We start from the raw sequence: 27,342 nt of genomic DNA on the forward strand, positions 1-27,342 counted from the left end.
CGTCATAGTTGGAACACTTGGACGGAGTTACTTTTCTGAGGAGCCTAGAGCTCTTGCCAGAAGAAAAGCTTTTTTGCAGGTGACACACAGAATTTGTTTCCTGTATACCAGTGTAGCACATTGCGCTGTAGTCTACGACACGCGTTACTAGGAACTGTTTTTAATATACACCGAAGCGCCAAAGAAAGTGGTACAGGCATCCGTATTCAGATACAGAGAGACGTAAACAGGCAGAATAGGCCGCTGCCGTCGCGAAAGTTCGACAACAAGTGTCTGGTGCAGTTGTTACATCGGTTACTGCTGCTACAATGGCAGTTTATCAAGATTTAAGTGAGTTTGAACGTGGTGTTTGCGCACGAGAGATGGGACTCAGCCCTCTGAGGTAGGGATGAAGTGGGAATTTTCCCGTACGACCATTTCATTATTGTACCGTGAATACCACGAATCCGGTAAAATATCTAATCTCTGGCTACGGCGCAGGTTCGAATCCTGCCTCGGGCATGGATGTGTGTGATGCCTTAGGTTAGTTATGTTTAAGTAGTTCTAAGTTCTAGGGGGCTGATGACCTCAGAAGTTAAGTCCCATAGTGCTCAGAGCCATTTAAACCATCTAATCTCTGACATCGCTGCGGCCGGTAAAAGATCCTGGAAGAACAGGACCAACGACGACAGAAGAGAATCGTCCAACGTGACAGAAGTGCAAGCCTTCCGCCAACTGATCTGTAGCTGAGATCCAGCTCGTGTTGGAAGGTGGCAATTTTGTTGTGATTTCGCGAGGTCAACGAATTCGAATGATAAAAACCTGCCTGCGATGACGGGCTGATCTGTAGCTTAGCCTGAGGTTTAGGTTAGGCTGGAAGGTGACAGTTTTGTTGTGAGGTGGCGAAGCTAACAAATTTTAAAGCAAAAAAATTGGCAACTGCGAGTAGGACTCGCGCAACTTAGGGTCTGTACCGGTGCCTCTGACGAGAAATAATTGGAATGTTTTCAGATGTGGTACGATAACTTCTGCTGCGGTTGAAGCAAAACTGTTACATTCACAGTTTTAAAGTGCCCACAAAAGCAATAAAGTAACGTTTTAGGATGTCGAAATTTCAAAAAGACCCCCGCCCGGTAGGTCACACTACAGAAACCTCTTTCTTTACAATATACAGGGCGAACGTTAATAAAACCGACGAACGGTAGGGACGGATTCCTGACTGGAAATGGACGAAAGAAGGTCCTACGAACATGTGTCCTGAAATGGACGGCGTATGCACTACATCAAATAGTACCGGAACAGTACAGAGCTGCATCGCATCCATGTCACCACAGATGTTCAAAGTGGCTTCCATGGGATGCAACGCACGCCTTCGCACGTCGCACCATTGATTGCCGCAATCTTTCGCACATTCCGCCCTCTCTCCGAACAGAGTCTCAGGCGTCGAGAAAACGCTTTTGAAGGATCTGCGTATCATGAACTCTTGCAGCATACACAACGTATCCCGTATGTTCACAAAGGTAAAAATCCAAGGGGTTTAAGTCCAGTGATCTAGCAGGCCATGCTAGAGGGCCTCCGCATCCTATCCAGCGTCCAGGGCGATGATGTTGAAATGTCGGTAAACAGTTATGCGGAAACCACACAACCTGCCAAGGGCACGCTCTCAGACAGCCCAGGCAGAGTCTTCTGCAGGAAGTCCAGGTACGTTCCACCGTAGAGGCGTAGTGGAATAGCAACTGGTCCAAGTATGTGGTCGCCTAGAAACCCTGCCCACACATTGACGCTGAACCGATGGTTATGAGACGCCTCAACCATTCCCCAAGGATTGTGTGTAGCCCACAGATGACGATTATGCGGATTCATGATGCCAGTTCTGGTAAAGGTTGCTTCGTCGGTAAAGAGGACTGATGAGAGAAATCACACAGTTGTGATGGTCTGATGCAAAAACCATCGACAAAATGCTTCCCTTAGATGGATACTGATGCTGCCGGGAGCTTGTACAACGGATTGTATCAATACCCCGGAGAACCTGGTTCTCCAAATGTGGTGTACGCAGTCTGCCGCCTCCCTGGACGTTCGTCTGTCGGTAGGGACTCATGATCACACAAACGCCCAAAAAGGGCTTGCAATGTTGTGTGATGTGGTTAGTATCTGTGAGGGTACATGTTTTGGTATAGTCGCGCTACCTCTCGACCGTTTCGATCTGTTTGGCTGTACACAGATACCATTTCATTCTTCAGCGCGAGCTACCGTAGTCTCAATGCATTTCCGGACATATGTCCATAGGATCTTTTTTCCTGCATTTTCAGTTGGGAATCCGCGCTTGCAGTAGGTCGGTTTTATTAATGCTAATCCTGGAAATCGAGAATCCCAACGATTTTTGCCTGCTTTTGATACAGATATTGGCAAAATATCGGCTCCTGGAATTCCAAGACCGTATCAAAATCTCTACAGTAGTTTTTCAGACTAGCCCAGGCATACAAAAAGATGAGTGCAGTGGACTTCAGTTTATACACACAGAAGATTTAATAAAATAGGTTTTATTTAATTAATATAACTTGAGTACAACTCACGTTTTATGTTTGCATGCAGTAATGTTCGCCTATTACGCTTTTGACGGATGATGAATGCAATATATTGCTAACGGCAAAAAGATATTTTTTATGTGATATAGTTACTATTTAACAATTTTCAGAGGTTTTTACACCACTTGTACTGTGAAACCTTGTTTCTTGCCACATTTTATAATTCTAGCACCCCATATATTTTAATGAGCGATTTTCCGATTATCAAAATATGTGATGAAAAGAACCGGATCTTTTGATTGCATTGTGTCAAAACCTTAATTTTTTTTACACCGCCATGGAACCATAGTCCTCAATAAATAACAAATTTGAATTTTATACACCAACGAGTTCACGGGAAAAAGGTGTCTTTACAGGACAAATACGCAGACGGATCAAAACTGACAAAAATATATTTTTTCGATTATATAATTACAAATAACCAATTTTCGGATTTTTTCCTTTACATGTACTTTTAAAACCTTTCTTCTTACCAAAACTCATGATTCTAGGTCAACGGATAGTACCCTATAGGTTTTGATGGGTGACTTTCCATCAAAATATGTGGCATTAATGGGCGTATCTTATGGCTGCCCTGACTTAGAGGGATCATAGACTTAATATGTGACATAAATTTAAACATGATGTGTCACGTCATTCCTGAGAAAAGGGGCTTTTAACAATCGGCCGGCCAGAGTGGCCGAGCGGTTCTAGGCACTACAGCCTGGAACAGCGCGACCGCTGCGGTCGCAGGTTCGAATCCTGCCTCGGACATGGGTGTTTGTGATGTTCTTAGGTTGGTTAGGTTCTAGGGGACTGATGACCACAGCAGTTAAGTCCCATAGTGTTCAGAGCCATTTTTTTGTTTCAACAATCGGGCAAACAGACGGATAAGAAAGTTATCCCATAAGGGTTCCATCTTTACAAACTGAGACACGGAACCGTAAAAACTACCTGAAGTGTTTGGGCTCCGCTGAAATGTCAAATCATTCCATCGCCATTTCGGACTAATGTGACAAACTCACACCAAGTTGCCACTGGCATACTGGTGGAAGCTGCAGTCTAACCCACTCGCTAACTAATTTAAATGCAACTATTACTGGTATTCGTAAAAGTTCTCGTTTCTCGGATGTGAATTCCTTTTGGTTCACCGTAACTGTTGTCGATTCCTCACAGTTCTCGATTCTGCCCGTCACACGACAGCTGGTGCACTGCCTGCGCGCGTCCCTTCCGGTTAGTAGCTGCGGCGAGGAAGCGCTCGGGCTAATGGGGGTAACATCATCTGTGAAGCCCCGCGGCGCCAGTGGAAAGCGAGTCCCGAGGCGCAGAGAAACCGGCCAAGTCTGAGGGAAGGCGGCAATTGTGGCTTGTCAGCCTTCCGCAAAATGGCTGCCGCTTCTCCGGTGTCTGGAGGAGAGGCAGAGGGCCGGTGAGTGCGCGCCCTCGGCTGCGTGCCTGGCTGCGTTCCGGGAAACCCGAGACGGCGCGCAGCCGGCCGACCGAGCCGCTGTCCGCTCCACGCACTATGCGTGAGCGCGCGGCCCGCGCCGTGGGTACACGCGCTACTGCACAGCGACCGAACAAACCCGCCCCCGAGCGATCACACCCGACCGCGGAACTGGCCCGACAACGTGTATCCCAGTGGCGCCGCGGCCAGAGCAGTCGTTTCGTGAATTGTGTCACATCTGTTGTCTTGGCAGAAGAGCCAACACCGTGTTACTAGAGGAGGCCGAAATGCACGAGCGGACGTAGCTAGTTTGATGCTTCACTTTAATCCATTAATGATGAACGTCGCTCTTGACGGTACATGAGTCACAATATTATCTGTTCAGAATACATTCTTGAAGAATATGGCGCCTTGCTAGGTCGTAGCAAATGACGTAACTGAAGGCTATGCTAAACTGACGTCTCTGCAAATGAGAGCGTATGTAGTCAGTGAACCATCGCTAGCAAAGTCGGCTGTACAACTGGGGCGAGTGCTAGGGAGTCTCTCTAGACTAGACCTGCCGTGTGGCGGCTCTCGGTCTGCAATCACTGACAGTGGCGACACGCGGGTCTGACGTATACTAACGGACCTCGGCAGATTTAAAGGCTACCACCTAGCAAGTGTGGTGTCTGGCGGTGACACCACAACATCCATCTACACTGAGGCAACAAAAATTATGGGATATCTCCTAATGTCCTGTCGGAGCTGCTTTCACCCGGCGTAGTGCAGGAGCCCGAAGTAGCATGGACTCCCCAAGTCGTTAGAAGTCCCCTGCAGAAATATTGGGCCATGTCGCCTTTATAGCCGTCCATAATTGCGAAAGTGCTGCCGGTGCAGGATTTTGTGCACAGTCTCACCTCTCGATAATTTCCCATAAATGTTCGATGGATGGGCAACGGCCATACCATGTTCCGCTTCTCGTCCGATCAGGGAAGTTAAGCAACATCGGGCCCGGTTAGTAATTGCACCCGATTACCACCTGGGAACACCGTGTACTGTTGGCTGCCTCCGTTTGGCTAGCACCTGTGTGGGTGACCATCCCATCTCCCAAGCGCTGTTGACAAGTGGGGACACTCAGGCCTAGTGAGCCAAACTGAGGAGCTACTTGATCCGAGAACTGGCGCTTTCGGTCTCATAAACTGACATAGGACCGGGAGAGCGGTGTGCTGAGCACATGCCCCTCCAGATCAGCATGCAGTGTCACCTGAGGACGACACGTTGGCCGCTCGGTACCTTTGGGCCTTCATGGCCCGTTTAGTTTCGATGGGTGGCCAGGTCATTTGCTCGAACTATCCAGAATGTTCTTCAAAACAGCTGTTCGACATGGCGCATTGTCCTCCATAAACATTCCATTGTAGTTTGGGAACATGAAGTCAATAAAAATAAATGTCGCGTCACTAGGGGCTCCCGTCGGGTAGACCGTTCTTATGATTTGACGCCACTTCGGCGACTTGCGCGTCGATGGGGATGAAATGATGATGATTAGAACAACACAACACCCAGTCCCTGAGCGGAGAAAATTTCCGACGCAGCCGGGAATCGAATCCGGGCCCTTAGGATTGACAGTCTGTCGCGCTGACCAGTCAGCTACCGGGGGCGGACATGAAGTCCATGAATGGCTGCAGATCGTCTCCAAGTAGTCGAACGTTCCATGTGAACACAGCGCACACCATTTTTGATCCACCAACTTATGCAACGCCTTGCTAACAAACTGTGTCAATGACTTCGTCGGGTCTCCGCCGCACTCGAACCCTACCACCAGCTCTTTCAACTGAAATCGAGACTCCTCTGCCCGCGCCACGGTTTTCCAGTCGTCTAAGGTACAACGGATAAGGTCACGAGCCCAGGAGAATCGGTGCAGGCGATGTCGTGCTGGTAACAATGGCACTTGCGTCGGTCATCTGCTGCCATAGCCCATTAACGCCAAATTTCGCCGCACAGTCCTAATGGATACGCTCCTCGTACGTCCCACATTGTTTTCTGTGGTTGTTTCACGCAGTGTTGCTTGTCTGTTAGCGCGAACAACTCTGCGCAAACGCCATAGCTCTCGGTCATTAAGTGAAGGTCGTAGGCCACTGCGTTGTCCGTGCTGAGAGGTAATGCCTGACTTCTGGTTATCTCGGCACTTCCTTGACACTGTGGATCTCGGAATATTGAATTCCCTAATCATTTCCAAAATGGAATCTGCCATGTGTCGAGCTTCCGCCTTCAAGGTTTGTTAATTCCCATCGTGCAGCCATAACCACGTCAGAAACCTTTCCACTTAAGCGGTTCTAGGCGCTTCAGTCTGGGACCGCGCTGCTGCTACGGTCGCAGGTTCGAATCCTGCCTCGGGCATGGATGTGTGATGTCCTTAGGTTAGTTAGGTTTAAGTAGTTCTAAGTTCTAGGGGACTGATGACCTCAGATGTTAAGTCCCATAGTGCTCAGAGCCATCTGAACCTTTCCACATAGATCACCTGAGTACAAATAACAGCTCCGCCAATGCACTGCCATTTCCTGCCTTGTCTTGCCCTTTTACACCTTGCGTGCGCGATACTACCGCATATTGCTATCCCACGATTTTTATCGGCACAGAGTACATTACCAAACGGACATTATGGCCACCCCGTCCAACTTGCAGATTGACTGCCTAACGGCTTCCACTGGGAACAAAAATATTATTTTCAATATTTCATATCACTGCTGACCGAATTTCACCATCATATTCCCAGTATTTGGCGGCTGGCGCCAGTTCTCGCTTCCCGTATTCCACATCCTCCGATCATGCCAGCCTCTTTGTAGTTCTCTGGCACCCATCGTGTCCCGGACTCTCGAATCAAGCTGCTTCTAGGTGCCTGGGCTTTCTTCTTTTCGCTGGAGTCCACAGCCACAATATCGATCATTCTTTTTACACTGTCCAGTAACATTAACGTAACCGCCTCTCGGAAGCCTGAATAACCACCTTTCGCATCGCATACTGCTGAGAGACGTACAGGGAGAGGTTCTAGAAGGAACTGTCAGGGCTGTAGAGCCATGCAGACTCTAGTGCCATGGCCAGCTTCGATAGGTTTCTCGGTTGAGAATCCACGCCACGAACAACCCGATCGATGTAGTCCCACAGATTTTCGACTGAGTTTAATTCTGAGGAGTGTGATGGCCTGGGTAGTACAGTAAACCCATCCTGATGCTCTTAGAACCCCATACATACATTATGAACTGTGTGGCATATTGCATTTTCCTGCTGGAAAACCCACTGTACTGGCTGCTGCTAGATGCCGTCTTTCAAAGGAACAACGAACTGCATGTACAGGTGGATATGGTCCCAAGGATAAATGGATACTGCTGTCGATCCGTTGTGCATTCCAGAATGACGAGATCACCTAGGGAATGCGACGAAAACATTCGCCAGACCATATCGCTCCCTAGTCCAGCCTGTACCCTACCGACAATTCTCCCAGGCTCTTTGCTTTCAGATATGTCATACCGTACACGCCAACAACCGTTCGTCCAGCAGAGCATGAAACGCGATTCATCTGTAAAGGTCATTCAGTGGACATCCACTTGCAGCATTGGCGTGCAAATTCCGGACTTTGTCGCCAATGAACAGCAGTCACCATACTTGCATGAAACAGGCACCTGCTGCAGAGGCCCATGGGCAGCAACGTTCTCCGAACAGCTGTTGAGGAGACACTGCAGATAGCACCTTAGTTCATCTGGGCGTTCAGTTGCTCAGCAGATGAACATCTACTCGCCCCTCTACAGCCATCGCTCATCCCTAGCCCTTATCGCTCACGGTGCACCACAGTTGCCTTGGCGCCAATTTTGCATAGCACCATTTTGCCATGCATGGTATACGTTAACCATGGCGGTAAACAGTTTACAGCAGGGGTTGTCAAGAATTCGATTCTTAGGCTGTGCTCTGGCACATTTCTCGACAACACAGTTCAAAAACAACATTAGTAAATGGGCAATCAATGTTTCAGCACAAGTTGTTACTGTGGGTTGCCCACATTCATGGGCAAGTATGCATTCAGGGGCAAACCTATTGCTCTCCTGTGATTGACAGGTGCTCAACCTATCGTTCTGCTGAGAGCATTATGACCCCCTGGGGAAAATCCTGCCTCTTGATTCAAAAAAATGGCTCCGAGCACTATGGGACTCAACTGCTGAGGTCATTAGTCCCCTAGAACTTAGAACTAGTTAAACCTAACTAACCTAAGGACATCACAAACATCCATGCCCGAGGCAGGATTCGAACCTGCGACCGTAGCGGTCTTGCGGTTCCAGACTGCAGCTCCTTTAACCGCACGGCCACTTCGGCCGGCGCCTCTTGATTGACAGGTCCTTAACCTACTGGGCTCCCTACCCCTCCCCTCTACTCCACCATCCCTCTGAGAACTCGCGTCGCCGATACAAGCACACTTTTGATATCACTAATTAATTAAATCGATCAACTAATTAAATCCCCTTCTGGGAAACCCCCCAGCCCTCCCCCTCCCGGTAATTGGAAGGGAGAAGGGTCAGTTGATAGGCAATTTGGAATATTATTTATTTGGAATGTTATTTATTTAAACAATTTAAGGGAAAGCAAGTGATATATGAAATACTTAAACAATTGTGAAGCTTTTTCATTCACCGTGTAAGGAATACCGTCATGAAACACCTATCACATGTAATTACACTGATAAAATTCTTTCAGTTGTGAGGCACACATCGTCTGCTAGCCCGCCCCCGGTGTCAGCGCAGGCTGCCCGAAGGTCAGGTGCACCTGGGGCCCTGCGAAGTGACGTACGTGTTCGTCAGTGCCCGCGTCTCATGTCGGTGTCCGTTCAGGCCCCGTGACTGACAGACCGGATGTCACGCTAATTTCCAAACATTAATCCCCGAACAAAAGCACCCAAGAATTTCCTGTCGAAACATACTCTCCCCCCCCCCCCCTCTCTCTCTCTCTCTCTCTCTCTCTCTCTCTCTCGTCCCGCAGCGTGCCACTGCTTGGCCTGCATGTGCCTTCCGTCGTAGTCAGAGTGAACTGCAAACAAAGCAGCATTTACCCAGCAAACTCATGCGGAATACCAACACACGTGAGAACTCCTTCCAAGGCAAATGCCTGACTGACAATGGATTCCGCCATGGGCTCTAAGCTGCTGTCTGTGTCGAAGAAGAAGGGTCTCTCATCAGGATATTCAAAAAGTATAGGATGTACTGTTTATTTATAAAACTCAATTCGCATGGACTGGATCTCACTTTTATTTAGTGGAAGAAGCACACATCCAGCAAGAACACTGTTGCATATTGGAGGTGTTGTCTTATTGGAATATTTTCATGTGTGCACTCACCTTGACATGCAGGGAACGACTGAGCTAGTGCATAGCGCCACCACCAGAGGACGTCCCATCCCCATTCCCCTCGACCCCTCCCTCGCCACTGATACCAGAAAAAAATGGTAGGAAAAGGACCCACAGCATGCTGGACAAGAAGGATCTCACGACAGGAAATTCAAATCACAGTCAATAACATGTTGATACATATTCTTTATCTAACCAGTTTCTGGAAGACAGGGTTCCCCCACTTGGGTATGCATCATGACTGCAACCCCCTCCCACCCTTGCTCCCCATGAAATAATAACTGCAATCACCAGGGAATGGAATGGAATGGAGTGCATTATAGTAGTCACTGTTTAGGATCTTGCCCCATGTGTGTGTCTATCGCCAGGGCGCCGCCACGAAGGTCAACACACCCCAGTCTACTAATTACAGATAACATTGGTAAATACCACCGACCATGGACCGGATGTTGGTGTTCTTTGATCTCGGGGCCTCCCAAACAAAGCAAATTCCAGACTCGCCTCCTCTCTCTGTCTCTCACAAGAGCCCACTGCTTGTCTGTGTGAACCAACGTCTCCAAACACGAAGATGGAGCTCTCCTCAGAATACTGTATCCTATTGGCTAATGCTGGAGACAAAGGGAAAGCTGACGCAATTTCGATATTAAAAATAAAATGAAATAATCCATTTGCACTATCCTGTCAAGTTAATTGTTTAACAGTTTGCAGGAGTCAAATGGATGCTTAAAACCCTCACTTCAACTTAACAGATGCCCTTCCTCATAATAAAACATATTTTAAACGTTTGCGTATGACATGCAAACATTATGCAAATAAAGTAATGAAATTTCCGTCACAGATAGATCGTTCCGCTAAATATATCCGAGGTCTTGCACACACCGACGTTTGAGAGCATAAACAACCTCCTCCGCCACAACGTTTCCTCTAAAGATATCTGGTGGGAAAAAAATCCTGACGACCACACAAACTCGCAATCACGAAGCGCGCCGCCGGCCGGAGTGGCCGAGCGGTTCTAGTCGCTACAGTCTGGAACCGCGCGACCGCTACGGTCGCAGGTTCGAATCCTGCCACGGACATGGGTGTGTGTGGTGTCCTTAGGTTAGTTAGGTTTAAGTAGTTCTAAGTTCTAGGGGACTGATGACCAGAGATGTTAAGTCCCATAGTGCTCAGAGCCATTTGAACCATTTGAACGAAGCGCGCCATCCATCGACTGCAGGCTGGTCCTGTCCGCGCCGGCTGGGTGAGGGAGCAACCCACACCCACACCCGTGCTGGCTACGCCCGCACATCCCGGACGCGTGCGTGTACGCCTCTGTGATTAAGCCATTTTTGGTCCCCTTAAAAAGGCTCTGAGGGGCAAACTATTCACCTCTGACGACGACGTCCAACTGTATATGCGGAATTGGTTAACACTGCAGACCCAGGAATTTTATGAGACAGCCATTCACCGCCTTGTGTCACAGTGGGATAAGTGGCTCAACAGCAAGAGTCAATACCTCTAACATACAGGTACTGGTTTCTGTAATTATGCCTCCAGCTCGTTTCTTTTTGAACGCCCCTTATAGAATAGAGGCAACAGCAAATACCACTGCAAGACGGAGTGCTTTGCAATGTATTGAGAAGCACTAAACACAACACACTCAAAACATGATCCAACCAGTAATAGTAAGTAGTAGTAGTAGTAGTAGTAGTAGTAGTAGTAGTAGTAGTAGTTGTTGTTGTTGTTGTAGTTGTTGTTGTTGTAGTTGTTGTTGTTGTGGATAGCTGTCGGAGATCGCTATCGGTCGGTAATTTGGCGTCGCGACTAGTTTTTAAAGCACTATAGAATTCCTAAATTGATTCTCTCTGCTACGTTCAGAATAAGGAAAACTCTACTGCGTGATAGGATAGAGGCAACAGAAAATACCACTGTACAGACAGAGTCAACCGCGATGTTGGGAAGCGCTAAACACGACACGCTTAAACTGCGACCCAGTCTGTAGCACTAGCTGCCTTGGGCAGATGTCGGAGATCGCTGAAACACTCGCACATCCCGCACACTCACCTTCCAGATATCTACACACAGCGCGGCCACCCTCCTGTAAGTATTGGGATAACCTGTGTTCTAGCCCAAAGTACCAAGATGGCGGCGATGACAAATCCAAGATGGCGGATTTTTACGGGAAGTTGTAATTTTGGGGGGAAGTGCCACGCTAACTCGCCCAGAAAAATGGAGCGAATTTCAAATTCCAACATGATAATGCGTCACACGCCAGTTATCTCTACTAAGCAAAGAAAATGGCAGGAAAAAAGGACTTGTCTTTATTATGTACCCAATTTCAAGCATGTGTGTTCTCCATTGGGTCTGGACTGCAACTGGCTTAGTTCATATCGTCGCCACCAGAGAGTTGTTCTGCTGCACATCCTTGCGGTATTTCGGTATAGAACTTTAAATTTACAACTTTTGCAAACGAATTGCCATTAAAGGTTGTTATTCCGTTGGTTGTAAGCTCTGCAAACGGCTGTTCTGTTGCTAAGTGCACGACATCGAGCCCACCACACTTCGATATAATGTATCCATCCTTTTTAAGCAGCCCTAAGGAGGAATGCAGTTTGATAAACACATTTTTCGTGTGTCTCTTAATATAGTAAACGTTCTCGATTCCACTGATTTTGGCCAGTACATCACCATACGGGCACTTACCACTGCTCCTTACAGTAAACGCTATTATCTTGTATTCCCAGTTGGTAGTTAGATTTTACCATACAGAATGTTTAAATCCGTACGTAAACCTGGCCTGCACATCGGCAATAGCTTCTCCCTTTTCCAGTTGCAGCTTATATTCCTTCTTTATAGCAGTTGTCTTCTCCATATACTACACTTTCCTTTTCTTTACTTCGAGATCCTCCATCTCCAGTTTTCTTTTCCGTACACTTAAAACACTAACTGCACTTAAAGGAGTAATTTCTTTGATGGGGAGTGGTTTAAGTCAGTCTAACACGTTGGTCCTTTTCCTTTGTAGGAACCAGTCCCAATGCGGCGATATCTGTATCGGACGGTATTGTGGAGAACAGGGTTCTAGACTGAGAAAAATAGTTTCTCCTGCTTTAACATAACATTTACGCATAATACTTATATTGTCTTTGTTGGAGTCAAAGTTAAGAACCTCCTCGTAGTTTACAGGCAGAGAGTCAAAACTGTAAGCAGACAGAATATAACTTATAAGCTTTTCTCCGTGTTGAGAATCAGGCAAACTTACTTGCACACCAGTCAACTTTCGGGAGTTCTTATTACCCCAGTAGACAAATTGTAGAACGTTGTTAAACACCACACAGCAACTGTTCTGTAAATTATTAGTTAGCTGACGCCACATGGATGCAATTGGCACAGAGTAAGCACATTGTAAATACTGCTTGTTGGTGTCTAACACACTTAAAAACAGCTTTGCACTGTATATTGTGGCCTCCAGCCTGATAATGCCATGCTCCTTAGCCAAATAAGACGTTAAAGTTTCACGTAGTCGCGTGTCTGGACACTTTATAAAATCTATAAGATGATTACCTATAACTTTGTTTACTCCTGGACTTGTGACTTGACATATAAATTTGTTATATACCTTTACCTTACAACTGGAGCTCATCCACGTTAACCAGTCTATTCCAGCTGTTTTATCATTGTCCATAATCACATTGTTGCGTCCCTGATGCTCTCCTTCCATGCAGAAGTCGTGGGTTGATATTAAGTAGAAGCACACCTTCATTTTATTAAAAATTCCGGGAAAGTCTTGCGTTATGTCTAAATTCAAAAGGCAATAAACGTCTACAAGTAGCTGCTGCAATATTCCGGGCAACTCCTCCATTAGAACATCCAATTTAACGTCCGCTAATTCCACTTTATATGGTATAGCTACAGGATTTTTATATTTCTTCGAAATAGTCTCCAGTGCTCCCTTGCCGATTTTGTCCAATATTCTTCTTGCTGTCACACTGTCGCTTCCATGTAGGAGAAATGGTAGCTTCGCCTTGACACCATGTCTTGCGGTGGCTAACTTGGAGCGTAGGTAATAGTTAAATGAGCCACACATCTCCTCCTTTAACATTACAGATCGTCCCTTCTCTAACTGCTCCTGACAGTACTCTTGACCACAGATTTTAACTACCATAATGTTATCGCAAAAAGGCTTTGTAATAGGAGTGAGCACACTTAAAATCTTCCTGCTAAGGAGCGTACCATTTTCGGTGTAATTTATGTTACCAATGTCAGAAACAAGATTGTCCAGGTTCTCCAGTAGTAACCATAAACCAAAGCGTTCGTCAGTTGGTCTCGTCCTCCTCCCTAATAGTTGAGGCATGTTAAGCACTTTGGAGGAATCCTTGTTGGCACTTTCAACTACCCCAGAAGACTGATTAGATACGGCCAACATGCATCCTTTTATACTCTACAAATCCGAGATGATTGCACTTCCGGTCACGTGATTTCAGGTCATACACTCTGCTTAGATCCTTGCCCAATTGCGCTATTTCGTGCGCAAGTTGTTCATGGTAGGGAAGGCGAATGCCCGCCCCGTGAGTACATGGACTTTTGGTTCATGACGGAGTGCTAATATCTACCACTGTCACAGGACGCCTCCTCACTTTCAGACTCTCTAAAGAACAGCACAGAGAAGTTGTAAATATAAGGTTTATACTTCGTTTCACTTTATAAATTCGGTAATACATCTGATTGTATTGCGATGGTCATCTCTCCCTGTGTAGACGAGATATTCAAATATCACTAAAAACATCGTCCCAACGAAACACATGTCAAGTCAGGAATCATATCCGTGGTGCCCTATCCATCGCCTTCATCTGTAAGGCAGCATGTCACTGAAATCAAATTGATAAGCTAATTTATTGAATTGGCCATGAGAGTGGAGGGGCGGGGGACAATTTTAGACGAACACTAAGGGTTGATGGCAGTACATAAGTTCTAGCTTGCAGCACTTAACGCTGAACACACATTAGAATGGAAAGTTGTGAGGCGTGCGTTGCTGGTGTTCCCGCCATCATGTATTTTACACCCTGTTTTTAACGTACTTCTACCTCACTACGTTAATTTAAATTACTACTGTCACTGAGTTGCTGCTTTGCCTGACCTTGAGCGGCGTTTGCAGCGCGTATCGATACATCCCCTCTCGTAGTATCTTTGCTCGACTGCTATTACTTCCCGGTTTTGTAGGGCATGAGGCAGTTCCCGTCGGGAGTTCGGGTCTGCCAGTCGGTTGGAACGCTTCTGGAGCGCAGTCCGGACCTGCCAGTCGGGGAGTTGCAATGCGTTACTAGTGCAGTCGGGTTGGAGCAGTGAGGTCTGTGTCGACATGGCTCGCCCGACCATTGCCGCCAGGCATCACTTGAACCGGGCCACAGTCTTGGTGGATCGTCGGTCGGTCGTCCAACCGGATGACGCGGTTTGCCTCGCCGATCGTCCATGAGTCGTGTCGTGTCGTGTCTGTGTGTGTGTCACACACATCGACTCCCGATTTGTCTTCGTGTGTGTTTAGTTACTGTTGGGTGTCGTTCAGGTCTTCGGCAGGTTGTGTGTGTAGTGGTGTGATTTCCTTTGACAAGTTATTTTAAATGTTGTCGACATACTGGCTCTGAGAGGTCGGTCGTCTGATCGGGCGACATGTAACTGATTCTCTGAGCGCTTCTGGGCCACTACAATTACCAACTTGTGGAACTTAGGTCGGTCCTTTCCTGGTGCAGGGATGTCGTTTGGGCCAGTGAGCGCGTTTCCTCTGCATGGTTGGGTCCGAGCCAGTACATCCGCCCTCGTGTGTATGGAAGCGAGTCAGAGGCGCGCCAGCAGTGCAGTCGCGACGGAGCAGCAGTCGCGGACGGAGCAGCAGGCAGTCGGTCGGTTGGTGCGGACCAGGGAAGACATCTCCGTGCGGTGCAGTTGCCTGTGTCCGCTGCCGGGCCCTGCGCAGTGTCGCAGCGTGTGTGCAGCTGTCCGATCGCTACGAGCTTAGTGGTTCACCCACCCAGGACTTCGAAGTTCAGTGTAGTTTGACAGCTAATACAATTCCTTTGTGGATTACCACGTTTGTAACACTGCTGGTTTGAGTTCTCATGTACTGATTGACGGGAAGCAAGTAGTTGTGTCGGTCGGTCCGTGGCTGTCCCCTGGTTGGATTCCGACGGATCAAGTATAGTTAGGCGAGACAGGTGGTGAGCCCAAGTGAACGCGGGTAGAGTGACCTCCCTGGAGAGTTTCTGAGTGCCCGGTTTTTAATTATCTCTTGTCAGCTACTTTAAATTTTAAGCTTATGGTTATTTGTTTGATTTCTTAAAATTTTGCAAAATTAATTTTTAAATTTATCTTTCAAGCTTAAACATTGCGACCTTCTGCCTTTAAAAGATTATGTTAATATATTTTAAAATTTTGAAGTTTAATTGTGGCCTCAGCCATTGGTATTGTACTTTGCATATATATATTTTTTAAATTATTTTATTGCTATCTTAATTAGATTTTTAAGATTTATTGTTGTTAAACATGCTGGCCTTCTGCCTTTATGAAGGCTTATGGTAATATACTCTAAAGTTTTCAAATTTTATTTGGCCCTCAGCCATTTGTGTTGTACTTTGCATATGTTGCTTTTTGGGTTTTTAAATTATTTTATTGTTATCTTGTTGATTTGTTAAGATTTCGTGTTGGAAGCCTTCAGCCGTGAAAAAGTTGCATTCGGTAAAGATCCGCATATGTGCCGCTTTGGTTGTAAAGGTTATTCAATTACAATAAATGTGAATTAGAAGGAGAAACTGACCTCAACCTTTGGCCCCTTTCCACAATCCTATTACCTGTTCTGCCCAGCCGGTTTAGCGGGCGTTTCAACTTCTGCAAGGTTCGCAGGAGAGCTTCTGTAAAGTTTGGAAGGTAGCAGACGAGGTACTGGCAGAAGTAAAGCTGTGAGGACGGGGCGTGAGTAGTGCTTGGGTAGCTCAGTTGGTAGAGCACTTGCCCGCGAAAGGCAAAGGTCCCGAGTTCGAGTCTCGGTCCGTCACACAGTTTTAATCTGCCAGGAAGTTGCATGGAACCAGTCTTTGAGTGATGACCACAACAAAAAAATGGCTCTGAGCACTATGGGACTTAACTTCTGAGGTCATCGAGGCAGGATTCGAACCTGCGACCGTAGCGGTCGCGCGGTTCCAGACTGTAGCGCCTAGAACCGCTGGGCCACTCCGGCCGGCATGACCACAACACCATATTTTGCAAGCGCGAGAGCGCCACAGAGATGTTCAACAGACTTCAAGATGTTTGCTCTCGAATTTACGAGAAGTATGTGCTGGCACAGTTTCCCACGCCGGGTAGCTGAGGAGTTAAGGCACTGTGCGATGGCATGTGCAGTGCCCCTGGCGGCCTGTTCGCTTAGATCTCCGCCCGGCTGCTCCTCGTTGCGAGGCCTAGAAAGCCGCCGCTAATTACATATCCCCCACCAGGCGCGCCACCCGCTATTACCAGCGCCACACCAACGAGCTACTTTTACGACGACCCTTAACGTCGGCTTCCTCTGTTCGGCGATCGCCGCTTTACTGCCCTCTTCATCTGGACGATACCTCGCTACCCGAAACCACACCGCTCAAGGAAAAACACTCATGTTGCTTCTGCTTCCTTCGGAACACGCACAGGTTTCTCCACGCACCGGTTTCTCTTTATCGAAAGCAATAACATGAGATTTAGTCCCGAGAGCGCGGTGTCACATCTAAGTCGGCGGCGCTAATCGATACCAAAGACATTAGCGAGGTTCGTAGCGACGAATGGGAGGGGCTCCAGAAGACCACGCCTGCCTCTCACCATCGGCAGCGCCCTCGCACTGAGGTCAATGTAGTGTTGAGCGCCGGCGAGCTCAGCCCAGTTTGAGACCTTAGCTACAGCAGTCGACACGACCGTCTGGGATCAATGAGTAGTTGAAGTTTCAGATGAACTTGTAGACTTCTTAATGCTGAATATTGTACATCAACAGAACAGTTCGTTAATTAGTTTATCAAGTGATAGTTTGGTTCAAATGGCTCTGAGCACTATGGGACTTAACTTCTGAGGTCATCAGTCCCCTAGAACTTAGACCTACTTAAACCTAACTAACCTAAGGACATCACGCACATCCATGCCCGAGGCAGGATTCGAACCTGCGACCGTAGCAGTCGTGCGGTTCCAGATTGAAGCGCCCAGAACCGCTCGGTCACAACGGCCGGTAATTCGTGTGTGGAATGAAATGGACTATAATTTCCAAGTTTCTCGAGCAAGGCATGGTGCTCAAGTTGACTGTGAGGCGTAGGGTCTGTGGAACGTAAAACATTGAATCTTCCTCTATCCAGTGACGTGTGCAATGTACTTCTATCTTTCGTAGTTTGTCTGCAATAAACAATTGAAGTCTGTTTTTTCTTTTTGGTTCACCCTGCATACAGAGTGCTTGATCCCAAGTCTTTCTTCAACCGGAAGCCTCAGTCCGAATTTATTAAGTTTTCCAACGTTTTTGTTTCGATAGACTTCTAAACTGAGCCGTTCCAGAAACTTAGCATTTGCACCACAATTCTAGTGTCGTCGTGTTTCGTTCCGTGATTATCAGTAACCCTCGACATTCGATTCATCAAGGAATCGATCTCCACTGTATAAAACAGCTTCAAACATCTGATTACTTTACGAATGACTTAAGGTGTTAAATACCTGACGTTAAGCATGTAAGCCCCTTACGGTTGAAGCCTGAAACTAAGCTAAATTCCGCCGGAACAGGCCATGAAGGCCGCCCAATTGTACCGACCGACCGCCGTGTAATCCTCAGCCCACAGGCATCGCTGGATGTGGATATGGAGGGGCATGTGGTCAGCACACCGCTCTCCCAGCCGTCTGTAAGTTTACGAGACCGGAGCTGCTACTTCTTAATCAAGTAGCTCCTCAGTTTGCCTCACCCACTCGCCAACAGCGCTCGGCAGACCGGATGGTCACCCAACCAAGTGCTAGCCCAGTCCGACAGCGCTTAACTTCGATTATCTGAAGGGAACCGGTGTAACCACTGCGGCAAGGCCGTTGGCTATGGATGAAGACGAAAATCCCTAATTATGTTGGTTTTTTATTAGTTTTGGTTTATGCAGACACAGACAAGCAAAAACAGCAAAACCAAAACTGAAAACGTTTGGAAAAGTTTTGAAATTGTATTTGAAGTCTGCTGGAAGTCGCTAAATGCTCTCATTGTCAAACACTGGATGAGTATAGTCTAGGTCAGGTCTGGCCTAGCAACGCTCCGGGAGCGTGATCGCCTTGGCTCTGCGCTCCGGGCGCTGTGGTATGTTGGACTAAGGGTACGGAGGAGAGCGTACGGCTGCAGCCGGCTGTCGCTAGAGCAACGCAGTCGGCTTGTCACAGTTTGCCAATAATACCAACCGTGTTAAATTAGATTTACGTTCTCCATTTGCAGAAACGGTGGAAAAGACACATCGTCCAACGCTGAATCGGAATAGATTCGCTGTTCGTATAGTTTGAAAGCCACGCAATGTTCTTAATATCACACTCTTACCAGCTGGAAAACCATGCACTGGATCATCATTACAACATCAGCCACAAAGACGATATGATGTCTTCTGATGAAGGAGTCTGAATGCTGTCTGACTTAGGGCGGCCATTAGGGAAAAAAATGAGTTAAGGATAAACAGAGCAGTGATAAAATCTTTTATCGTCGACATCACCAACATTTAAATTCATTAAATCTTTTTAGCGCACAGGAAGAAAAATTTGGTAACATATCACAGACAAGACTGATGCAATCAAAGAAAAGTTAATCCTGTGTAATTATCAACTTCAAGTTTATTACTTGGAATATTTCCCATAACTCAATGCAGTTATTTGTGGGCCTGATAGGACTGACTACGAGGGCCGTCTGAAAAGTCCGTGCGAAGTCCGAGAGATGGCACCACCGGCGCGTATCGAGGTCATATTTAGTTAATAGCGTCTTTGGAAAGAACGCACGCCAAGTTTCAGCCATATTGGTCTATTCCTTTGTGTTTGGCATTCGTGTAAATCAAGGAAGTCGAGTGATTGTCAAAAAGTGGACGAAAAAGAATTTACTGTGGTGATTAAACATTACTTTATGAAAGGCAAAACGCCTCAGGAAACTAAAGAGAAGCTGATGAACATTACAGTGACTCTGCACCTTCTATTAGAACAGTTTATAAGTGGTTTCAAAATTTTCGGAGTGGTCATATGGGCACAAGTGATGCTGAACATTCTGAACGCCCTGTGGAGGTTACGACTCCAGAAATCATTGACAAAATCCATGATATGGTGAGAGATGACAGAACAGTAAGGTGCGTGAGATTGCTAGTGCTGTGGGCATCTCGAATGAATGGGTACCGGTACAAAATATTTTGCATAAACATTTCGAAGTGTGAAGTGTGGCAAGGATGGTTTGCAGCTGTTCAGGAAGAATCCGCAGGACTTTAAGCGTCGTTTTGTCACTGTGGATGAAACATGGATACTATACTCCTGAGACCAATCTAAACAATGGGTTACCAAGGGAGAATCTGCACCAAAAAAGGCGAAGACCATTTCTTCGACCGGAAAGGTTATGGCGACTGTCTTTCGGGATTCGCAAGAGATAATCCTCATCGACTATCTGGAAAAGGGTAAAACTATTACAGGTGCATATTATTCGCGTTACTGGACCGTTTGAAAACCGAGCTGCGAGAAAAACGCCGGCGATTGGACCGCAAAAAAGTCCTTTTCCATCACGACAATGCACCAGCACACACCTCAGCGGTTGTGGTCGCAAAATTATTGGAAATAGTATTCCAACACATTTCACATCCCCCCTATTCTCCAGACTTGGCTCCCTCAGACTACTATTTGTTCCTCAATTTGAAGAAATGGCTGACGGGACAAAGATTTTATTCAAACGAGGTGGTGATTGCAGCAACTAACAATTATTTGGCAGTCTTGGACAATTCCTATTATTCGGAAGGGATCAACAAATTAGAGCAGCGTTGAACGAAGTGTGTAAGTCTAAAAGGAAACTATCTCGAAAAATAAAAAGGATTTACCCCACACATTCAAGTAGTTTTTATTTTTGCACGGACTTTTCAAATGCCCCTCGTAGAGCAGTGATAAAATCTTTTATCGTCGACATCACCAATATTTAAATTCATTAAGTCTTTTTAATGCAGAGGAAGAATCATTTGGTAACAGATACGACAGACAAGATTGATGCAATCAAAAAAGGTAATCCTGTGTAATTATCAACTTCAAGTTTATGAAAAGGAATATTTCCCATAACTCTATGCAGTTATTTGTGGACCAGGCAGGACTGACTACATTTCAATAATTCAAACATTTCATCATGAGTTTCCAAAGAGATTCCAAGACTTTGCATTCTGAAGACTTAAGTAGATTTATCTGCCAGACCGTTTCCACTTTTGGCTGCTGATGTATCTCGCCATTACTCCGACTTGCGTTGTTACGTGCATATTATAGCATCTGACTGAATTAACGAGACAGTTAAAAAATTTTATCCTGAGAGCAATATCATTGACTGCGCAGACAAGCCGCTAAAGTAATACATTGTTCGGTTCAACTTACGCGTGCAAACGGTTTTTTCTGTTATGAAACTGACCAAGTGCCGCTAACTTTCGGCTTTAACAGATTTTAATTGCGTAACTTTGTGTGTGTGGCTTTATGATGACCCAACGGTCCAGATATTACACTTAACCCTAAAAGAGAAATGTCTATAAATTTATAAACCTCACAACTTAGTGTTAAATGCTAGTATATAAAGCTGTTTGTAGTTTGCACGCTGCAGTAACACTGTCGAATGTACTTAATGAATTAAGTAAAAAAGTTCTTACTTTGGTAGAAAAATACGAAAGTCGAAAATAAACCCAGTGGTAAAATTCTGTTTATAAAAGTATGCTGCAATATTCGCGCCTTACAATTAGTCACACTGTCTTGCAAAAACGTCTTCTTTCGTTCCTCGCGTGTGAGGCCGTTGGCATCTAGCCGTCTCTCACACACTTGCTCGGAATAACGCAGGGCCGGCCCTGTAGCCGAGCGGTTCTAGGCGCTACAATTTGGAACCGCACGACTGCTACGGTCGCAGGTTCGAATCCTGCCTCGGGCATGGATGAGTGTGTGATGCCCTTGGGTTAGTTAGGTTTAAGTAGTTATATAAGTTCTAGGGGACTGATGACCTCAAATGTTAAGTCCCATAGTGATCAGAGTCATTTGAACCATTCGAAAAACGCAGTGGTGGGGGAAGCCGGAGTGCTGAGCAGATTCGGCTGCGCGTATCTTGACCAGGCTTGGTCTAGGAAATCCGCGCTCCATTTTAAGAAAAACTAGCTTTTCACGCACCTCACTGTTTACAATGTCATACTTCCAGAAGTGTGTGCTGTACAGCGATAAATTTTACAGGTAAAAATGGAAATGAGCCTATGGCGTCAGTGTCCGGGATTTCCCAGGCGGGAAAGGTATGTTCAGTGGATATATGTGGAAAAGTTTCAAGTAAAGAAGTAATAAATTAAAATGTTATCCCTGATGCCGCAGGTTAACTGTATGAATAGTAAAAATGTAGCAAGCCATAATTTATTCTATTTATTTTACAGTGGACTTCCACCGAGAGTTTCGAAAAACTTTGAAATTATCTGCAAAGCTGGTTGGAAGTCACTACGTGCTCTCATTCTCACGTACTTGATAAATGGAGTCTGAGTGATTTGTACGTCACGAGTTACACAGCCTCAAGAATACACAGTTCCCAACTATAATACTTGTTTTACTCTGTAAAACTTGTAACATAAGATTATTAATGAGCTGATTATAACAGCATTTTAAATTAGGTCAACAATTATGTGAAGTAGGGAAAAATCAAATTTTTTCCGCCCCTGGAAGCCATTTGTTAAGTGACCTGCTGCTGAGATTGGATGACTTTTTCGGTCATTCATTAATACAGATGCTCGAGGCTGTGTTGGCCGACAGCTGATTCGCTTGGTTGGATTAGTCTGGTGTGGCGCTGATGTTCCTTGCTTTTCTCCCCCCCCCCCCCACCCCCCACCCCCCGCGGCCTCAAAGACTTAACCGATATTCTTTGCACACTCTCACTACCGATCGGCAACGGGCAAACTTTACTAAACAAAATTCTTTATTTACCTGTTTCGCAGCCGGTTTCAGCGACAACGGAAAAAAGATTACCGACAGTTTGTCTTTCACGTACTGAATCACATGTTACGTTATGTTCAGCCATTTACCTACACGAATTTGTTAAAATGTTTCACGGACATTATAATTACCCCGTATTCTAGTTTGATCGTCTTTACAGGCGAACTGCATCTGCAAGACGGATTCAAAAGGTCTCCTCAGTCAGATATCCCTGGCTGCTGCGCGCCAATGTTAAAACACGAGAGCCGCTTAGCTGGACTGCTCGATCAGCCAGTTACCGTGTCCGAGTTCTGGTGGAACCGGTCGTACGCGTTATGCATGCAGGCTCTGGTCCGAACTTAATCAGCCGGCTTCTGTTTGCAAATGGAGCGTAGTAATATTAGTCAGCACCCAGCCACTGCCGGCCGCGGCTACGTCCATTACACACACACACACACACCCCAGCAGTTCGTTTTGTTGTGCTGCATTGCCACTCGGACACATGGCGATGGAGTGAAGCGTTGTTGCGGATGCTGCAAATACCGAAGCAGGCAAGCAAATGCTTCGGTTCGGTGACCCCTGTTGGGTACCCTCAAACTGCAACGGTTTCTTGAGATGCAGTGACGGACTCTATAGACGCACTGGATCCTTTTTTTTGGGGGGGGGGGGGGGCAGAGTTCCAGGTTTTTAGCTAATAGGTTGTTGCATAAGTTGGTAGGGCTTTTGTTTTGCTTGTTCGTATTTCGATTGAGGTTTTTTTTATTTGTAGTTCACTGATGCTATTTAAGGTTACATACTAGCATTTTTGACATTTGGAGATACGAGGGGCGTTTGAGATGTCCGTGCAAAAATAAAAACTACTTACGTGTTTGGGGAAAACCTTTTTATTTTTCGACATAGTTTCCTTTTAGACTTATACACTTCGTCCAACCCTGTTCCAATTTGTTGATCCCTTCCGAATAATAGGAATTGTCCAAGTCTGCAAAACAGCTATTAGTTGCTGCAATCACCTCCTCGTTTGAATAAAATCTTTGTCCCCCCAGCCATTTCTTCAAATTGGGGAACGAATGTAGTCCGAGGAAGCCAAGTCTGGAGAATAGGCGGGTTGTGAAACGAGTTGGAATCCTATTTCCATTAATTTTGCGGCCACAACTGTTGAGGTGTGTGCTGGTGCATTGTCGTGATGGAAAAGGACTTCTTTGCGGTCCAATCGCCGGCGTTTTTCTTGCAGCTCGGTTTTCAAACGGTCCAATAACGATGAATAATATGCACCTGTAATAGTTTTACCCTTTTCCAGATAGTCGATGAGTATTATCCCTTGGGAATCCCAAAAGACAGTCGCCATAAACTTTCCGGCCGAAGGAATGGTCTTCGCCTTTTTTGGTGCAGGTTCTCCTTCGATAACCCATTGTTTAGGTTGTTGTTTGGTCTCAGGAGTATAGTAATATATACATGTTTCGTAGTGACGAAACGACGCTTAAAATCCTGCGGATTCTTCATGGACAGCTGAAAACCATTTCTGCGGACTCTTCATGAACAGCTGCAAGCCATCCTTGCAACACGAACCCATCAAAATGAAAGTGGGCTTCGTCGCTAAAGCAAACCAAACTAATTCCCATCATACCCCGTGGCCAACCGTGCAGTTTTAACGTCCTAACGCAAACCGTTCATAAGTTATGACGATTTTATTTCATATAGTGCAATAATTTTCACCCTGTACGTAGATGGCATATCAGATTGCTCTTAGAAAGGCATGTGCAGGTAAGCGTCGAGTAATATGAAATAGCGACCGCCGTTCTAGTCGCGAGCGCGCCGTGTCGGCAAACGACGCCACCTGTTGCGGGGGCCGCCAGCGGCCTGCAGCTTCGCCCACGGCGAGCCGCGGGTCCCTCGCCGTGGCTTCGCGTTCCGTCGTCTGAAGAGGCGCTCCGCCAAGGCCGGCGCCATTAACCTCCAGCAGGCTGCGCATGCGCACTGGTGCAACGTCGCGCGCGTTCCGACCGGCATACCAATGCACCGGGCGCGCGCATCGCCGCGGTCGCACCGTCCCTCCTGTCCTCGCCGTTCATAGCCGCACGTGACGGCAGCGCAGGGCCGGGCAGCACTGTCCAGGAGAAGCGTGGCAGGTGGCCTGCGATCAGCCGCCACCTCCAGAACCAATTTAGGGAGTTTCACGACCTCGTCGATAAAGCGTGGTAGAATAAAAAACTGTAAGTTACACAAAAGGGACGAATATTTGTTAGAGAACACTGACTTTAATGTAAAGAACACAGACACAGGACAGGTGCTAACATTATTCGATGTATCTGGTTACGTTCGTCAGACACGGGAATCCCCGACTCTGTGGAAATCGCCCGTATGTAACAGCAGCATCAAATAAAGTTAATTTCTAAAACTCGATTTATATTCATTACTCTAGTGACGATACGTTAAAAATTAAAATTACGGCATTGCACCACCGTCGATACAAATTAGTGAGAGATGATCTGCAATAATTACTGTAAGCTATTTGGCCACATTTCTTTTAGAGTATAAATTATGACTGATGTATGGATAAATGATGATTATTTTAGTTTCTTACCATTGTACCACACGTTTGTCTGGCCTCTCAACAGATACCCCTCCGTTGTTGCACCAACGGTGCGGCTATCTGTATCGGTGAGGCACGCAAGCCTTCCCACCAACGGCAAAGTCCATGGTTCTTGGGAGGATGTATAGGCATGTAGCACTCGGGGGTAAGATAGATACTGCCTACAGGAAAATTAAAGAGACCTTTGAGGAAAGAGAACCACTTTTACGAATAACAAGAGCTCAAATCGAAGCAAAGAAGGGAAGGCAGAAAGGTGTAAGTATCATGTAGAGGGTCTATACAAGGGCTATGTACTTGAAGACAATATTATGGCAATGTAAGAGGACGTAGATGAAGATGAAATGGGAGATACGATACTGCGTGAAGAGTTTGACAGAGCACTGAAAGACCTAAGTCGAAACAAGGCCGCGGGAGTAAACAACATTCCATTAGAACTACTGATAGCCTTGCGAGAGCCAGCCCTGACAAAACTACCATCTGGAGAGCAAGATGTATGAGACAGGCGACACACCTTCACACTCCAAGAAGAATAAGTTTAATACGTCACGGCTACAAAATACTAACACGAATTCTTTACAGACAAATGGAAAAAACCGGTAGACGCCGACCTTGGCGAAGATCAGTTTCGAATGCGTAGAAATGTTGGAGCACGTGAGAATACTGACCCTACCACTTATCTTAGAAAATAGATTAAGGAAAGGCAAACTTACGTTTCTAGCATTCGTACACTTAGAGAAAGCTTTTGGCAATATTGACTGGAATACTCTCTTTCAAATTCTGATGGTGGCAGGGGTAGTATACAGGGAGCGAAAGGCTATTTACAATTTGAACAGAAACCAGGTGGCAGTTATAAGAGTCAAAGGGGCACGAAAGGGAAGCACTGGTTGGGAAGGGAGTGAAACAGGGTTATTCAATCTGTATATTGAGCAAGTAGTAAAGGAAACAAAAGAAAAATTTGGAGTGCGACTTAAAATCCATGGAGAAGAAATAAGAACTTTAAGGTTTGCCGACGAAATTGTAATTACGTCAGAGACAGCAAAGGACCTGGAAGAGCAGTTGAACGGAATGGACAGTGTCTTGAAAGGAGGATTTAAGATGAACATCAACAAAAGCAAAACGAGTATAATGGAATGTAGTCGAAATAAATCGGGTGATGCTGAGGGAATTAGATTAGTAAATGAGACACTTAAAGTGGTAAAGGAGTTTTGCTGTTTGGGAAGCAAAATAACTGATGATGGTTTAAGTAGGGAGGATATAAAATGTAGACTGGCAATGGCAAGGAAAGCGTTTCTGAAGAAGAGAAATTTGTTAACGTCGAGTATAGGTTTAAGTGTCAGGAAGTCTTTCCTGAAAGTAGTTGTATGGACTGTAGCCATATGCTGAAGTCAAACACGGACGATAAGTAGTTTAGACAAGAAGAGAATAGAAGCTTTCGAAATGTATTGCTACAGAAGAATGCTCAAGATTAGATGGGTAGATCACGTAACTAATGAGGAGGTACTGAACAGAATTGGGGAGAAGAGGAATTTGTGGCACAACTTGACTAGAAGAAGGGATCGGTTGGTAGTACTCGTTCTGAGACATCAAGGGATAATTTAGTACTAGAGGGAAGCGTGGAGAGTCAAAATCGTAGAGGTAGACCTAGAGATGAATACACTAAGCAGATTCAGAAGGATGTGTAGGTTGCTGTAGGTACTGGGAGATGAAGAAGCTTGCACAGGACAGAGTAGCATGGAGAGCTGCATCAAACCAGTCTCTGGACTGAAGACAACAACAACCACCATTGTACCTAATTCCCCGACACTGTATGTGGGATTCGCTACCTCAAGACCACGGAGCCCGGCCGTTTGGGACTCCCTCGCTGCAGCCAGAGCTACTCGTAGGCTCCGACTAAGACGGTGGAGAAGCTCCGCCTCTGTGTAAACCACTCAACCACTCTGTGGCCAGAAGCATTATGCTTGACGCATGATGGTTGCGACTGGTTATACTGAGTGATAGCCAAGCGCACAGTCAGAACATGTCTGACCCTTGTGTCTATTCACGCGCATTTTATTACATTTATTGATGTGGAGAATCAGTTAAAAGGTGGTTGTTACACCAGAACTCCGAAAAGCTTTCGTAGTATTACGATATTTATTGCCTGATTGTGAGTTCATTGACATCGACGACGCACCATGAAGGACTTACCTGAATGGGACGCACATCTACAGACAAACAAATGACTACAATTTCAGATAAATGGAATGATTTATTCAAGAGGAAA

General features: G+C 46.1%; 1 protein-coding gene and 1 pseudogene across 1 annotated transcript in view; both read right to left on the reverse strand.

Moving 5' to 3' along the window:
- LOC124789567 (endothelin-converting enzyme homolog) overlaps positions 1–27,342 on the reverse strand; it is a 600,524-nt gene that overhangs the window by 499,313 nt on the left and 73,869 nt on the right. The window lies entirely within an intron of this gene.
- On the reverse strand, positions 18,285–18,402 carry LOC124790389 (annotated as a pseudogene).

The sequence above is a fragment of the Schistocerca piceifrons genome, chromosome 3, assembly GCF_021461385.2.
Source record: "Schistocerca piceifrons isolate TAMUIC-IGC-003096 chromosome 3, iqSchPice1.1, whole genome shotgun sequence".
NCBI lineage: Eukaryota > Metazoa > Arthropoda > Insecta > Orthoptera > Acrididae > Schistocerca > Schistocerca piceifrons.